Consider the following 16134-nt stretch of genomic DNA (forward strand, 5'->3'; position numbering starts at 1 on the left):
AGTTTTGTGCGAAGCACTCGGAGAAGTGTCGGTGGACACTTATTCACTATTGTATCTCGGTGATCGAAGAATAGTAAATTTCCTCCTTGGAATGAAAGGAGAAGAGTGGAGTAAGAGAATTACACCATCTCCGAACCACTATAAATCTCTCTCTCTCTTTACTTATTGCTCATTATATTTCGTGCATGCTATTATCAATTGCGAACTAACCCGTTACGATTTATCGCGTATCTTTATCTGTCTGGGTTTGATAGTTCCCACGTTTGCATGCAAGTGAAATTTTAAATACATCATCTTTAATTTATATCAAGTGTTTCTAACGTACTGCATGTATAGAATCTCTCTTTGAGCACTGCACAATCAAGCATAACACTTTACCGTTACGTATTCCGCTGTGCACACTCTAAGTTGTTTAACTTGTTTATGCTTGTTACTTAGAGTTGAAGTTACCAAAGTGTGGTGTGCTTAAGAAAAGTTTGAAAAGTTAGAGAAGTCTATTCACCCCCCCCCCCCCCTCTAGACTTCTCGCCACCCATTCGGGACCAACATCTCCAAATATATTTTATACCCAACCACTGCACAGATAAATCGTGAATCGCGTAATTAGTCTACCGGTTAGACCCTAGTCTTCATGCCCCGGCAATGAACCACTATGCTAAGTCTCGGGGGTTGCTTTGTCTTTTCTTTACGGTTATGCATATTCTGTGTCTGCAGTTCAGTTGCCGCCTTCCATGGTGACATCAAGTTGTCCACTATGCTAAGTCTCGGGGTTGCATTGTCTTGTCTTTACGGTGGATTCTCATGTCATTTTTGAATTGTGTAGAACTTAGTTTTGCTTATGCTTTTTTTTTTTTTTTTTTGGCAACAAAAATCAAACTAATGTAAATAGTGGGATTTGAACCCACGCCCTCTCACGAAGACCAAAATTTAAATCCAACACCTTAAACCACTCCACCATCCTGCCATTTGTTTATATATATTCTGTGTCTGCAGTTCAGTTGCCGTCTTCCATCGTGACTTCCATCGTGATATCAAGTTATCCACTATTGCGGGGTTGTTTTGCATTTTTTTTTTTTTTTGCAACAACAATTAAATTAATGTCAGAAGTGGGATTTGAACCCACGCCCTCTCACGAAGACCAAAACTTAAGTCTGGCGCCTTAGACCACTCAACCATCCTGACAATTATTTGGTTTAAGCTTTTCCCCATTGTTTAATTCGGCATTGAACATAGTTATACTGCTAGAAAGGAGTTTTCCCCCTTTTTAGGGATAAATATTTTGGTATTTAGTATTGGTTGTATCATAGTTATCCCTTTTTTCTTGAGAGTTTTGCTTTATGCTTCATTACAAGAATGCAGATCGGCCATCCTCACTCTCGGATGCACTCAAAAAATAAGATTCTCATTTCAATACCAATTCCCATGTTCAATGAAATTGTATATAAAATGAAACTGAATAATAGTTTCACATATTTGAGTGTATATTGTCCAATGAAACTGTAGTTATATCGAAATGACACTGTAGTTGTGTTGTAATGAAATTAGAGTGTATATAAAATGAATATGAATACCCGTTTCACATATTTGAATATATAATGTCCAATGAAGCTGTAGTTATATTGAAATGATACTGTAGTTGTGTTGTGATGAAACTATAGTGTATATAAAATGAAAATGAATAACAGTTTCATATATTTGGGTGTATATTGTCCAATGAAACTGTAGTTGAATTAGAATTATAATTTAATGGTGTTGAAATAAGACTACAGTGTGTATAAAATGAAATTGAATAATATGTTTCACTATAATCAGACTACTGTATGTATAATGTCGAATAAAACTGTAGTTGGAAGAAAATGAAACTGTAGTTTGGCTGAAATGAAACTACAATTTATATAAAATGAAACTGAATATGTTATACAAGGAGTGATATTTTACGTGGAACGGTTGTCATTTCTAAACGACACTATTTTGGACCATGGTTCACAATGCTTAGTGGACCATGGTCCACGGTATAATTTGCCTCAATGTTCACCTTACATTGTGGATCTTGGTCCAAAAAATTATTTGTCTACAGTTAACATAGTATGTGATTTCAGTTAATAAATTATGTCCTTGAAAATAAATATATTCTGTCTGCAGTTAATATATTATATGCATATTTTGTGTCTCCAAATATATTTTATACCCAGCCACTGCACAGATAAATCGCGAATCGCGCAATTAGTCTACCGGTTAGACCCTAGTCTTCATGCCCCGGCAATGAACCACTATGCTAAGTCTTGGGGGTTGCTTTGTCTTGTCTTCATGCCCCGGCAATGAACCACTATGCTAAGTCTCGGGGGTTGCTTTGTCTTTTCTTTACGGTTATGCATAATCTGTGTCTGCAGTTTAGTTGCCGCCTTCCATCGTGACATCAAGTTGTCCATTATGCTAAGTCTCGAGGTTGCTTTGTCTTGTCTTTACGGTGGATTCTCATGTCATTTTTGACTTGTGTAGAACTTAGTTTCGGGTATTTTTTTTTTTTTACCACAAAATTTATATTATGGTCAAAAGTGGGATTTGAACCCACACCCCTCTCACAAAGACCAAAAATTGAGTCTAACACCTAAAACCACTCAACCATCTTGACCATTGTTGTTTGGTATAAGCTTTTCTCAATTTTTTAATTCGGCATTGGATATAGTTATATTGCTAGAAAGGAGTTTGTCCCTTTTTAGGAATAAATATTTTGGTATTTAGTACAGGTTATATCATAGTTATCCCTTTTTTCTTGAGAGATTTGCTCTCTACTTCTTTACTAGAATGCAGATTTGACATCCTCACTCTTGGATGCACTCAAAAAATAAGACTCCCATTTCAATTCCAATTCTCATGTTCAATGAAACTGTATATAAAATGAAACTGAATAATAGTTTCACATATTTGAGTGTGTATTGTCCAATGAAACTATAGTTATATCGAAATGAAACTGAAGTTGTGTTGTAATGAAATTACAGTGTATATAAAAATCTGAATACTCGTTTCACATATTTGAATATATATTGTCCAATGAAACTGTAGTAATATTGAAATGATACTGTAGTTGTGTTTCACTGTAATAAGACTATTGTATGTATAATGTCGAATGAAACTGTAGTTGGAAGAAAATAAAACTGTAGTTTGGCTAAAATAAACTACAATGTATATAAAATGAAACTGAATATGTTATACAAGGAGTGATATTACACGTGGAACGGGTGACCTTTCTTAACGACACTATTTTGGACCATGGTCCACAATGCTCAGTGGACCATGGTCCACGGTATAATTTGCCTCAACGTTCACCTTACATTGTGGATCTTGGTCCAAAAAAATGATTTGTCTAACGTTAACTTATTATGTGTTTTCAGTTAATAAATTATGTCCTTGTAAATAAATATATTATGTCTGCAGTTAATATATTATATGCATATTTTGTGTCTCCAAATATATTTTATACCCAGCCACTGCACAGGTAAATCGTGAATCGCGCAATTAGTCTACCGGTTAGACCCTAGTCTTCATGCCCCAACAATCAACCAGTATGCTAAGTCTCGGGGGTTGCTTTGTCTACCAGTATGCTAAGTCTCGGGGGTTGCTTTGTATTTTCTTCACTGTTATGTATATTATGTGTCTGCAGTTCAGTTGCCGCCTTCCATCGTGACATCAAGTTGTCCACTCTGCCAAGTTTCAGGTTGCTTGGTGTTTTCTTTACGGGGTTGCTTGGTGTTTTCTTTACGGTGGATTCTCATGTCATTTTTTATTTGTGTAGAACTTAGTTTTGCTTATGCTTTTTTTTTTTTTTTTTGGCAACAAAAATTAAATTAATGTCAAAAGTGGGATTTGAACCCACGCCCTCTCACGAAGACCAAAACTTGAGTTTGGCGCCTTAGACCACTCGACAATCCTGACATTTATTTTGTTCAAGCTTTTCCCCATTTTTTAATTCGGCATTGGACATAGTTATACTGCTAGAAAGGAGTTTTCCCCCTTTTTAGGGATAAATATTTTGGTATTTAGTATTGGTTGTATCATAGTTATCCCTTTTTTCTTGAGAGTTTTGCTTTATGGTTCATTACAAGAATGCAGATCGGCCATCCTCACTCTTGGATGCACTCAAAAAATAAGATTCCCATTTCAATTCCAATTCCCATGTTCAATGAAACTGTATATAAAATGAAACTGAATAATAGTTTCACATATTTGAGTGCATATTGTCTAATGAAACTGTAGTTATATCGAAATGACACTGTAGTTGTGTTGTAATGAAATTAGAGTGTATATAAAATGAATATGAATACCCGTTTCACATATTTGAATATATATTGTCCAATGAAGCTGTAGTTATATTGAAATGATACTGTAGTTGTGTTGTGATGAAACTATAGTGTATATAAAATGAAAATGAATAACAGTTTCATATATTTGGGTGTATATTGTCCAATGAAACTGTAGTTGAATTAGAATTGTAATTTAATGGTGTTGAAATAAGACTACAGTGTGTATAAAATTAAATTGAATAATATGTTTCACTGTAATTAGACTACTGTATGTATAATGTCGAATAAAACTGTAGTTGGAAGAAAATGAAACTATAGTTTGGCTGAAATGAAACTACAATTTATATAAAATGAAACTGAATATGTTATACAAGGAGTGATATTTTACGTGGAACGGTTGTCATTTCTAAACGACACTATTTTGGACTATGGTTCACAATGCTCAGTGGACCATGGTCCACGGTATAATTTGCCTCAATGTTCACCATACATTGTGGATCTTGGTCCAAAAAAATGATTTGTCTACCGTTAACTTATTATGTGTTTTCAGTTAATAAATTATGTCCTTGTAAATAAATATATTATGTCTGCAGTTAATATATTATATGCATATTTTGTGTCTCCAAATATATTTTATACCCAGCCACTGCACAGGTAAATCGCGAATCGCGCAATTAGTCTACCGGTTAGACCCTAATCTTCATGCCCCGACAATCAACCAGTATGCTAAGTCTCGGGGGTTGCTTTGTCTACCACTATGCTAAGTCTCGGGGGTTGCTTTGTATTTTCTTAACTGTTATGTATATTCTGTGTCTGCAGTTCAGTTGCCGCCTTCCATCGTGACATCAAGTTGTCCACTCTACCATGTTTCGGGTTGCTTGGTGTTTTCTTTACGGGGTTGGTTGGTGTTTTCTTTACGGTGGATTCTCATGTCATTTTTTATTTGTGTAGAACTTAGTTTCACTTATGCTTTTTTTTTTTTTTTGGCAACAAAAATTAAAATAATGTCAAAAGTGGGATTTGAACCCACGCCCTCTCACGAAGACCAAAATTTGAGTCTAGCGCCTTAGACCACTCGACAATCCTGACATTTATTTGGTTCAAGCTTTTCCCCATTTTTTAATTCGGCATTGGACATAGTTATACTGCTAGAAAGGAGTTTTCCCCCTTTTTAGGGATAAATATTTTGGTATTTAGTATTGGTTGTATCATAGTTACCCCTTTTATCTTGAGAGTTTTGCTTTATGCTTCATTACAAGAATGCAGATCGGCCATCCTCACTCTCGGATGCACTCAAAAAATAAGATTCCCATTTCAATTCCAATTCCCATGTTCAATGAAACTGTATATAAAATGAAACTGAATAATAGTTTCACATATTTGAGTGTATATTGTCCAATGAAACTGTAGTTATATCGAAATGACACTGTAGTTGTGTTGTAATGAAATTAGAGTGTATATAAAATGAATATGAATACCCGTTTCACATATTTGAATATATAATGTCCAATGAAGCTGTAGTTATATTGAAATGATATTGTAGTTGTGTTGTGATGAAACTATAGTGTATATAAAATGAAAATGAATAACAGTTTCATATATTTGGGTGTATATATTCCAATGAAACTGTAGTTGAATTAGAATTATAATTTAATGGTGTTGAAATAAGACTACAGTGTGTATAAAATTAAATTGAATAATATGTTTCACTGTAATTAGACTACTGTATGTATAATGTCGAATAAAACTGTAGTTGGAAGAAAATGAAACTGTAGTTTGGCTGAAATGAAACTACAATTTATATAAAATGAAACTGAATATGTTATACAAGGAGTGATATTTTACGTGGAACGGTTGTCATTTCTAAACGACACTATTTTGGACCATGGTTCACAATGCTCAGTTGACCATGGTCCACGGTATAATTTGCCTCAATGTTCACCTTACATTGTGGATCTTGGTCCAAAAAATGATTTGTCTACAGTTAACATATTATGTGATTTCAGTTAATAAATTATGTCCTTGTATATAAATATATTCTGTCTGCAGTTAATATATTATATGCATATTTTATGTCTCCAAATATATTTTATACCCAGCCACTACACAGATAAAACGCGAATCGCGCAATTAGTCTACCGGTTAGACCCTAGTCTTCATGCCCCGGCAATGAACCACTATGCTAAGTCTCGGGGGTTGGTTTGTCTTTTCTTTACGGTTATGCATATTCTGTGTCTGCAATTCAGTTGCCGTCTTCCATCGTGACATCAAGTTGTCCACTACGCTAAGTCTCGGGGTTGCTTTGTCTTGTCTTTACGGTGGATTCTCATGTCATTTTTGACTTGTGTAGAACATAGTTTCGCATATGCTTTTTTTTTTGGCAACAAAAATTAATTTATGGTCAGAAGTGGGATTTGAACCCACACCCTCTCACGAAAATCAAAACTTGAGTCTAACACATTAGACCACTCAACCATCTGAATCTTTGTTTAGTTTATACTTTTCCCCCATTATTTAATTCGGCATTGGACATAGTTATATTGCTAGAAAGGAGTTTGCCCCCTTTTTAGGAATAAATATTTTGATATTTATTATTTGTTATATCATAGTTATCCTTTTTTTCTTGAAAGATTTGCTCTCTGCTTCATTAGTAAAATGCAGATCTGACATCCTCACTCTCGGATGCACTCAAAAAATATGATTCCCATTTCAATTCCAATTCTCATGTTCAATGAAACTGTATACAAAATGAAACTGAATAATAGTTTCACATAATTGACTGTATATTGTCCAATTAAACTGTAGTTATAACGAAATAACACTGTAGTTGATTTGTAATGAAATTACAGTGTATATAAAATGAATCTAATACCCATTTCACATATTTGAATATATATTGTCCAATGAAACTGTAGTTATATTGAAATGATACTGTAGTTGTGTTTCACTTTATAAGACTGTAACATGTTTCACTGTAATAAGACTATTGTATGTATAATGTCGAATGAAACTGTAGTTGGAAGAAAATGAAACTGTAGTTGAAAGAAAATGAAACTGTAGTTTGGATGAAATGAAACTACAATGTATATAAAATGATACTGAATATGTTTTACAAGGAGTGATATTTTACGTGGAACAGGGTGTCATTTCTTGACGACACTATTTTGGACCATGGTTCACAATACTCAGTGGACCATGGTCCACGGTATAATTTGCCTCAACGTTCACCTTACATTGTGGATCTTGGTCCAAAAAATGATTTGTCTGCAGTTAACTTATTATGTGTTTTCAGTTAATAAATTATGTCCTTGTAAATAAATATATTCTGTCTGCAGTTAATATATTATATGCATATTTTTTGTCTCCAAATATACTTTATACCCAGCCACTTCACAGGTAAATCGCGAATCGCGCAATTAGTCTACCGGTTAAACCCTAGTCTTCATGCCCCGGCAATGAACCACTATGCTAAGTGTCGGGGGTTGCTTTGTCTTTTCTTTACGGTTATGCATATTCTGTGTCAGTTCAATTGCCGCCTTCCATCGTAGCATCAAGTTATCCACTATGCTAAGTCTTGGGGTTACTTTTGTTTTCTTTACGGTGGATTCTCTTGTCATTTTTTATTTGTGTAGAACTTAGTTTCGCTTATGCTTTTTTTTTTTTTTTGGCAACAAAAATTAAATTAATATCAAAAATTGGATTTAAACCCACGCCCTCTCACAAAGACCAGAACTTGAGTCTGGCGCCTTAGACCACTCAGCCATCCTAACATTTGTTTGGTTTAAGCTTTTCCCCATTTTTTAATTCGACATTGGACATAGTTATATTGCTAGAAAGGAGTTTTCTCCCTTTTTAGGGATAAATATTTTGGTATTTATTATTGGTTGTATCATAGTTATCCCTTTTTTCTTGAGAGTTTTGCTCAATGCTTCATTACAAGAATGCAGATCTGACATCCTCACTCTCTGATGCCCCAAAAAATAAGATTCCCATTTCAATTCCAATTCCCATGTTCAATGAAACTGAATAATAGTTTCACATATTTGAGTGTATATTGTCCAATGAAATTGTAGTTATATCGGAATGACACTGTAGTTGTGTTGTAATGAAATTACAATGTATATAAAATTAATTTGAATACCCGTTTCACATATTTGAGTATATATTGTCCAATGAAACTATAGTTATATTGAAATGATACTGTAGTTGTGTTGTGATGAAACTATTGTGTATATAAAATGAAAATGAATAACAGTTTCATATATTTGGGTGTATATTGTCCAATGAAACTGTAGTTGAATTAGAATTATAATTTAATGGTGTTGTAATAAGACTACAGTGTGTATAAAATGAAATTGAATAACATGTTTCACTGTAATAAGACTACTGTATGTATAATGTCGAATGAAACTGTAGTTGGAAGAAAATGAAACTGAATATGTTATACAAGGAGTGATTTTTTCGTGGAACGGGTGTCGTTTCTAAACGACACTATTTTAGACCATGGTTCACAATGCTCAGTGAACCATGGTCCACGGTGTAATTTGCCTCAATGTTCACCTTACATTGTGGATCTTGGTCCAAATAAATGATTTGTCTACAGTTAACTTATTATGTGTTTTCAATTAATAAATTATGTCCTTGTAAATAAATATATTATGTCTGCAGTTAATATATTATATGCATATTTTGTGTCTCCAAATATATTTTATACCCAGCCTCTGCACAGGTAAATCGCGCAATTAGTCTATCGGTTAGACCCCCTAGTCTTCATGCCCCGGTAATGAACCCCTATGCTAAGTCTCGTGGGTTGCTTTGTCTTTTCTTTACGGTTATTGTATATTCTGTGTCTGCAGTTCAGTTGCCGCCTTCCATCGTGACATCAAGTTTTCCACTATGCTATGTCTCGGGGTTGCTATGTCTTTTCTTTACGGTGGATTCTCATGTCATTTTTTACTTGTGTAGAACTTAGTTTCTGTAACACCCCCTAATTTCCATGCTAAATTAAGCCTTAGACATGCAGATAACTAGTCATAACATCATACACAGCGGAAGACTAAACAGGGAATATATGAATAGAAAATAAAGGGTTTTATGCCACTTCCACTCAAAGGTGAACGCACAGGCGAAACATCTGCATAAATCCACAAACTAAATTCGTTCAGAACAGGAGTACTAGTGTCTAACATTGGCACACAGGCCACAACATCTCAAAACAAAGGGATCTAAGCTAACAGGTTCTAGACCACATTCGCATCTACTCATCACCTGAAAGAAACACATAAAATATGGGACGACGCCCGGTCAGTGAATGATGCTGGTAACCCACCAATACATGTGAAATATCATATGTAGATAGTTAATATATATACAAAATCATTTGCGAAACGGGATATAGTATATATCAATTTCAAAAGCCAAGATAGAGATCAACACAAGACTCTATGCACTCACAAAAGATAAGGGAACACATCCCAGTACGACAAGAAGTAATAACGACTCACAAGAACGGCTCAAGGTATAATCTACCATCACACAGTAGATTAACACCCGACATGCATAACACAAGAGAATAAGAACACAACCATTGGCAACACATTGCCTTTGTGACTACACATGTCACAAAATAGAGAAATACACAACAACGGCTACACAAGCCTTCATGACATCACCCATCACGAATCGATATGCCTTCCTTATGCCCGGTTCCAACATTATAGCTACCCCAAACCTTATGTCTAGTTCCAACCATTGCCTCCAAGACCCTTATACTTCTGAGTCCAACCTTTTCCCTCCTGGGACCGTCGTCCCCCACCAACAACCACCAACAAGACCACCGATTTCATAGTACACGAGGGTACCGATCACACACACGGCAACATATGCCACCCAAGAAATACGTTAACCCATCACTCAGGTCACAAACTCCATAATCGCGTCATGGCCACCACGAGGACCACTGTCGTACCTTAGTGACTAATGTCCCATACCATTAATCGTGCAATCCAGGTACAGCCACACACACCACACCACAACAGGAATCAATCAACGGATCACAACGAAGATATGAAACCATACTCAACAAGGAATGGATCACAATCCAACCACAACGATGAATAATACAAGTTATCATCAACGATAGGAAAGTACAAACAACACACACGCTAGCATTTAAACACCGAACTAGCATGCTTATCAAATGGGTAAACCAAACATAGTTCCGAAGAACACACAAGACTCATCACGGTTCAACGAATCACAATGTTGAACACTTAGCACGATTCAAGACACCAAAACCTACATGGATTCCTACCATATAGTTCTAGACATACGAAACATCAAGAAGACGCTCAAATAGTTCCACAAAAGAACATCGGGAAGTCAAAAGACCAAATACCGAGTCAAAAGAATCACGGAAAACAAATCCTCGCACAACCAACATAGTGTACCCGCGGGTGGGGCCACGGGTGGACCCCCACCCGTGGTTCCGCCCGCGGGAACCACATCCCACGCCACTTTTACCCCGCGGGTGGGGCGGCGGGTGGACCCCTACCTGCCGTTCCGCCCGCGGGTACATGTCCTGTACCAAAATAATCCCTTTGGGGATTTTCAACTCCAAGCTCAAATTCAAGTCCAAAACATGCCAAATCTCACCAAATACAACAAAATGACTTGAATCAAAGGAATAGCCAAGCAATGGCACACAAGAATCCTAATAACAAGCTCTAGATATGCATTTTCACAAGACAATGCATCAACACTCACATTTCATAGGAAAACACATGTAGAATCCAAGAAATCATCATATAGGTAAGCAAAATAGATTTTGTAGAGCATGGGTTACCACTTGAAGACTTATCCTTCACTTACAACACTCCACAAGGCTCCCAACAAAGTTCCCTTTCCACACCCACTTCAAGAACACACCAAAACAACATAAAGATTTCACCTTTATAAAAAGATACCTTAGAGAATACTAAAAACACAAGAGGAGCTTAGATCTTACCCTCATAGATGCTCAAAAGTATGAAAGGTAGAATCTTGAAAGCAAACTTGAAAGATCTTGGTAGCCCTAGGTGTGGCTTGGAGAGAAAGCTAACTAGCTTTTTGAGAGAAGAGAGAGAGCTTATGATTTTTCTCTTGGAGAGTGTTTGAAGAAATGAAATGTGTCTTCCTAGTTTAGCTTGAAAGACTATTGCCAAGGAAATGTCTCATTTACCCTTACTAAGATGAAATGTGTAAGGGAACAAGGGAACAACTCACAAAGCTTTAGGTACAACTTTTGACTTTGGGTTGACTAGTCAATTACTAATCCCCGACTATTAAATTTTCAGGAATTTAAGGAATTAAATTAGCAATTGGATTAGGATTAATTACTTAATTAATCCCTTAATTAAATTTGGATTACGGTGTGTCACATCCTCTCCCCCTTCAAAGAAGCTTCGTCCCCGAAGCTTGGGTACGACGAATTAGATCAAACGGTGAAACGAAACCACAATGTGACAAGAGTGTCAAGAACATCCTTATTTGGTCAAAACTCAAAGGATTCAAAAGGTGTTAAACATAAGCAAGAAGGTATATCGATACAAGGATTGAAAGAATTTAACCAACGGAGATACTGAGCATATCAAACTTTAAACCAAACACAACCAACAACTTCTACCCAACTACCAAGGTCTAAACCTCTAACTTCTAACACAAACCACTAAACCGACAAACCAACCAAGCAAGCAAGCAAAACAAACACACAAAGCAACCCACAACAACAGGCAACGGTAACACAACTAAAAGATAACATAAGCTAAAGAAAAAAAAAAGGGTGAACGAGGTTACCACAACACTAAGCTAGAACGACTCGCTCTCTGACTCGTCGGTGCTCTCTTCGGGCTCTTCTTCGTCTCCTCTTCTTCGGCTTGAGCTGGCATCAATCTGATCTAGCCTCTGGCGCTGTAAACACAAAAAAGTAAACTTTGTATATATTCACAAAATTCCGTGTACAGCGTGTGTATAATTCAATGCAGGTACAAAATCTCTGTCTAGTCCTCTGATTCTTCACTGACGTTATCTATGGAAGTGCCTCCGGGATTTAAGTAGCGTAGCCTCCGGGATTTAAGTGGCGCGTGCCTCCGGGATTCAATTGGCGTAGCTTCCGGGATTTAATTGGCGTGACTCCCAACAACGAGCGTCAAGGATTTAGAAGTAATCAATCCTGCAAAATTTCAAAAAACACATGCAATGGATTCAAGCCGCCTTAAGGTCCTCAAATGCCTTCAAAAGACTTCAAGATCTTCAAGACAATCAATTCTGCAAAGCTCCAAAGTACCTGCAATGGATTCAAATTGCCTGCAAAATATTCAAAAGATGCCTCCAAGCCTTCAAGCGTTCTTCAAATGCTCTCAACTCCTTAAGTCTTCAAGTTGTTCAATGCCTTCAAGCTCTAAGCATTCAAGTTCTTCAAGCTTTTCAAGTGTATTTTGGAACGAAAATGAAGGCCCTATTTATACTAGAAGCCTAACCAACATTCCTCAACAAACTCCCCCTTTAATTAATTAATTAATTAATTAATTATTCTAGAAAATGAACCTTGCCCAGAATCAAGTCCAGGTTCATTATCGTATAATCTAATTCAAATTCAAATTAAATTATAAATATCTAATTCAAATATAATAAAATTAATATTATATTTAAATTATAATTATAATTTAAATTCAAATATGAAATGGGCTTGGGCCAACTAATTAATTAATTCAATGGCCCAAATCAAATCTAATTGGGCTAATTAAATTAAATTAATTTCCATGATCCAATTAATCAAATCGGCCCAATCATCAATCTCAACATTAGCTCAATAACACTTTAATCGGTCCATTTATTGGGTTCAAATTTTCGGTGTCTACAAATTGCCCCCTCGAGACTTGCCGGGACATGCCGCTTAATGTGCTTGGAGTGAGAAAGTCTCGAAATTTTAACACATGGCCATTCAAATCCATGGGAGTGTCTTATAACATCATGAGCCCAAAATTATTCATTGAGCCCAAAATTAATTTATGATGAAGCTGGTGAAGGGATATTGGGCTCATACAACATTTATTGGCCCACGTTAGATATTCCAAAGCCCAAAATCAAATAATGTAAGGTCAAGCTCAGCTCTGCACTATGGTTAAACCCAGTAGGACTAGACCATCTCAAATTCTGAGCGTACTAACCATCAGACTCGTCTCTAACATTGGTGACCATGCAAAAAAAAAAAAAAAAAAAAAAAAAAAAAAAAAAAAAAAAAACTTAGACTTATCTCGTCCGTGATCCCAGTTGTACCGTTAAATTCAATCCCAATCATGATAACATTAAGAGTGTAATCCAACCATGACACCCCCTCCCAGTACACTATAAATACTTCCTCCATCAACCCCAAACCCACAGCAATCAGCGGAACCAAGACCAAGAAAGAACAGCTTGCTCCTCAATAGGTAAACCTCTCATCTTTGCACCCTCTCTTCCCATATATGTTTCTTCAGGAATGACAATACATATGAGGAAGAATTTGGGCGATCATGAACTTAGGAAGCAACCTGAGAGCTCTTGTTGATTGCCACTCGGAGGTTCGTTGCTTCTCCGGCCGGAGTTCTTCGCAAATGCCGCCGGTCGCTTTTTGTTGTTTTTCTTCTCTTTTTTTTTTTTTTTTTTTTTTGCAAAGCCGCCGCTGGAACTTTCCACCGTCAAGGCCGCTGGTCGTAAATCGTTGAAGCCCGTTGCCAACGCAGCTGCCGGAGGTTCTTCACAGAAGTCGCCGGACGCCGGTTGCAGAGCCCTGTTTCTGTCTTTTGCAGGTTCGCCGGAGATCGCCGCTGCTGGAGGTCACCCGAGCTGTTGCGTTGCTGCCGCCACCGGAGTTCTTTGTAGAAGCCGCCGGTCGCAAATTGCAGTTGTTGAAGCTTTCTTCTGCATCTTATTATCATTGCTAGGGGATTGACTAAAGTCCTAAGGCCGCCGGTTGCAGAGCTCTGTTTATCCATTGTTGTTGGTGCAGGAATTTGATCTCCATTGAAGTCACCGTTGGATCGCTGGACACTACTCCTTGCACCACCATCATCCCGCATAGGGTGGGAGAAGACAGAGATGAAGGAAGTTACTGAACGTCGATGCTGCGGTTCCCATTGGAAAGTTGCTCACACCCGTCGAAATATTGTTGCTCCAGAGTTGTCGTCGATGACTAAAGGATGAGCTTTGAAGGGCTTGGATCTGTTTTGGCAACCATTTCAGTCTACGGCTCTGTTTATATGCAAATTCCAAAGCCAGCTTTTTCCTTTATTAACCATGTGACTTTGCAGTGCTATGCTTATGGGGAATGACAAAATGGACAACAAAAAGACTTTAATATTATCCGAAGAAATGCTAAATTCCAAAAGTCTCTAACATGGCCACACGTGCCAACCCTTACTCCTCATACAAATACATTACATTACATATATCATTATATTATATTAACATTATACTAACACAAATTATGCTCACATATATATACATATAGTCTTTCATATTTTCTTTCATTTTTTTTTTTGTTTCTTTTGCTTTGTTTTCTGTTTTGTTTTTCGTTTTTTGATTTTTCTTGATTTGCTTTTTTTTTTTACTTACTTTTTTTTATTTTCTCTTTTTTTTTTGTAATATTTTAATAGAAGTAATATAATAATAATATAATAATAATAACATTACTAATAATAATGATAGTACTAATAATAATAATAACAATAATAATTATATAATATTGTGTGTATACATATACAATGTATTAACATATGTAGTCCACATGTAGTATATGTATACAACCATTATTGTGTGGACCATGGTCCATAAAATTGTGTGGACCATTATCCAAAAAAAATTTGCCATATATATATAAATCGTCAATTTAATTTTGTGTTATGTATATGCTATACATTTGTGCATAATATATCATAGTTATTATTATTATTTTTTTTTTGCAGCGACTTTTCGACTTTGACACCTTCAAGATGGTGTACTTTCAAGATCAACGGTGTAACGGGCAAGATGTCATGGTTATATCGAGCAGAAATAGTGATCATCAAGTCATACTGAAGGTTAACCCACCCATAGTACTACACGACCCGCCAAAGCTCACGGTGTCGTATCATGCGAGTAACTGGACCCCCGAGTACGAATGCCCGCCATCCAAGGTGTGGACCTTGCTACCCGGAATGCAACACCAACCTTCCAAAGACGCCCTTCCTACACTGGGGCGTCGTATACTTAATGCTGAGGTCTCGTGGGGCCAAGACACAGACTTCGAGGGCGAATTCACTTTTCTAAAAGGATATTGGGAGTGGGTTGAAGAAACACTTCACTTCTCCCACGACACCTTAAAGGAGGGGAAGATATATGATGCTGTGTTTGCGTCATTATTTACATATGACCGTAACATCAACATTGCCAAAGCCTTCTGCGAAGCATGGTGCCCAAGAACCAACACCCTGATCACCTCGTCTGGTGAGGTGAGCATATCGCCTCGGGATTTGCACGTTCTTGGAGGACTACCACTGTCCGGCGGTATTTACGACGAACACATCCCGAGTGCCCTGGACCTAAAAAGGGGCCCAAACAGGTGTTGTGCAAGCTTATTCGAGGCCTTTTACCTTTTAAACCAGCAAGAGGAAGGCACCCCCTTTGTTTAAGCATCGCGATGGATTGACTTCTGGTGCAGAAAACCGCGAACACATCCAGCTCCTCCACCTCCATCTCAAAATGACAGGAAATCTCGGCCAAAGAATACCCACAACCCAAGCGGAGAACTTAACAAATCCCTCAGGTGGTTAGATGT

General features: G+C 36.9%; 1 long non-coding RNA gene and 1 other non-coding gene across 2 annotated transcripts; one reads left to right on the forward strand and one right to left on the reverse strand.

Moving 5' to 3' along the window:
• Window positions 1–1098: 1098 nt before the first annotated feature.
• On the reverse strand, window positions 1099–1182 carry TRNAL-UAA. Its single transcript has one exon. It is a non-coding gene; the product is annotated as a tRNA-Leu (tRNA).
• Window positions 1183–13200: 12018 nt separating this feature from the next.
• Window positions 13201–14681, forward strand: LOC109191856. The gene is made up of 2 exons (XR_002056003.1): window positions 13201–13768; window positions 13863–14681. It is a non-coding gene; the product is annotated as an uncharacterized LOC109191856 (long non-coding RNA).
• Window positions 14682–16134: the final 1453 nt, after the last annotated feature.

The sequence above is a fragment of the Ipomoea nil genome, unplaced genomic scaffold, assembly GCF_001879475.1.
Source record: "Ipomoea nil cultivar Tokyo-kokei standard unplaced genomic scaffold, Asagao_1.1 scaffold0208, whole genome shotgun sequence".
In the NCBI taxonomy this organism is placed as follows: Eukaryota; Viridiplantae; Streptophyta; class Magnoliopsida; order Solanales; family Convolvulaceae; genus Ipomoea; species Ipomoea nil.